This window comes from Ipomoea triloba, chromosome 1 (genome assembly GCF_003576645.1).
Source record: "Ipomoea triloba cultivar NCNSP0323 chromosome 1, ASM357664v1".
Taxonomy (NCBI): Eukaryota; Viridiplantae; Streptophyta; class Magnoliopsida; order Solanales; family Convolvulaceae; genus Ipomoea; species Ipomoea triloba.
In genome coordinates, this window is record NC_044916.1 from 7,724,959 (window position 1) to 7,727,260 (window position 2,302).

Consider the following 2,302-nt stretch of genomic DNA (forward strand, 5'->3'; position numbering starts at 1 on the left):
TTAAACGATTGTGTTGCATTATTCAGTGAATGCTTTATCATTTCTCTAATGGCATTTGATATGATAGCAGGCTTTAGGGTTTAGCCAATAAAACTTCATCACAGACCGTCATCATCTTCAAACAGAGCAACAGCCAACAGGGAATATGAATAGGCTGAGTCACAACTGAAAGTCGTAGGAAGACAAAGCATTGGGGTAAATTTGTTTATAAAATATGAAAATGGCGTCGCCCGGACTCGAACCGGAGACCTTCAGTGTGTTAGACTGACGTGATAACCAACTACACCACGACACCAACTGTGGCGAGCTTCAGATTTAGTTTAATTTGATAATGTTTTCCATCAAAATGATGAAGATTGGTCCACAGAGCAGCCATGGCTGTGAGAGTTATTGGCCGGACTGCAATGCAATTGGCTTCCTTTCTCCATACGTATAGAGTTCCAAGTGGAAGAAGATATCAGTGCCTATCTAGTTCAAGACTGAATTGAAAGTGCAGGGTAGGCTAGTCAAATGGCAGCAAATGTCTTGGTTAAAAACGGCGAAATTAAAGTTAAGTTATTGATTCTCATTTGCATGCAATGTGTGGGCATCATTTTAATAGGTAGCTAGCACACAGAATTATTCATAAATTTACTAATTTTACAGTTAAGTTTTTGTTAGACTGCTAACTGCTTCAATTTGAATGCATGCCTTTCAGATTACATGATGGCCTGATGGGAAGTCAATTGTCAACTTGTATGTGGAGATATAGCCCTAGTAATTATATATATATATATATATATATATAGTACGTAGTACATGTTTAAGTATATAAGTATAAAATACAGATAAAAGTAAAAAAGATGAGTTAGTCAAGTTGGTAAGGTAGCTTATGAAAGGGTTGGGGTGAATTTTCCCTCAAAATGTTTTACAGCCCGCCGTTTGGTTCGCTAGAAAATATTTGGAGGAAATGGAATTCAAATTCCATGGAAAACAAATTACCAAGAAAATAGATTCAATTGTTTGGTTGGTGGAAAAGAAATGACTGGGGATATGAATTCCATTGTTTGGTTGGATTTGGAATGGTAAGGAATTATGAATATAAAGACCAATATGTCCTTAACAATTAATAGTGATAATAAATTATATTATTTTGATGAGGGTAAAATTGTCCAATTGCTCAATACTTTCTTCCCAAACTCTTTGGAAAACAAAATACCAACTCCTAGCAAAGAATTTGCTTTCTTCCACTTTTGGGAACTCAAGTTCCAATGGAAAACATTTTTCATCCAACCAAACAATGGAAAAACACATTTTCCTTCACTTCATGGAAAATCTTTTTCCATTTTCCATCCAACCAAACACCCCCTTAGTGTGTCAGTGTGTTGTTTGCTAACTTTACTTACATTTATTATGTATTTTATTTTTCACTCATATCTAACAATGATCATTTTTTTATATATTACAGAGTAATATTTTTCACCCATATCCTATTAGGACTCTACGATTAGTGTCCTTCTCTGTCTCTACTTTTCATATATGTCTTTGTATATATGTATCTTTGTACTTGTATTAGACTGACTATTGTTGAGAATTAGTATACAATACAAACACTTCTATTATCCAATATAGGTTTACATTTAGGTAAAAACACTCCTTAAAATAAAAACGTGTGGACTAAATGGAACCGTTGGATGTTAGATTTGGACGGTTATGATTTGTTCTTCTCTTTATTTCCTTTCGAATGTTTTTATTATTGGGGTGGGATAGTTTTGGAATTTTACTGATGTAACCTAGCCCGCCAAGAGTCTATTCACACGCGTTACTTTCCGTTTCACCTGTTTGTGTCTCTCTCTATTCCTAGTTTTTGTGCGCGTCGCTAGCAGCCTCTCCATTCCATCGTCCTTCTCCACATAGCAATGGTCGACGATGGGGACCGCAGTGGAGCCAATCGTCGAGGACTACCTGCTCGAGGTGTCGGCCGAGGTATTTTATTTTTTTCCCCTTTTGTCGGTATTTAATTTTTTATTTTGGTGTTCTTGTGTTCTTGTGTTTGTGTGGCCGGTTTCTTTGGGGTTATGCGTGTTGGCTGACATTTTAGTCGTCTTATGTGGCGCTGGTATGATTGGCTTGTCAGTTTTCTGTTCGCAATTTGTCTAGGTTCGTTTTTTTCCTTAAATATATTTTGGAGCTTGATTAGGGCTTTATTTTTTATTCCTTCCTGATGTGATTTTCATGCGTAATTTTGACATTTCAATTTTCTGTTGTTTTATGCATTTCAGTTCATGAGTGGGGAGGGGGGGGGGGGGGGTTTTTTTTTGGA

The 2,302-nt window shown here is 36.4% G+C and overlaps 1 non-coding gene across 1 annotated transcript; it reads right to left on the reverse strand.

The window, feature by feature from the left end:
- Positions 1-221: 221 nt before the first annotated feature.
- On the reverse strand, positions 222-295 carry TRNAV-AAC. The gene has a single exon. It is a non-coding gene; the product is annotated as a tRNA-Val (tRNA).
- Positions 296-2,302: the final 2,007 nt, after the last annotated feature.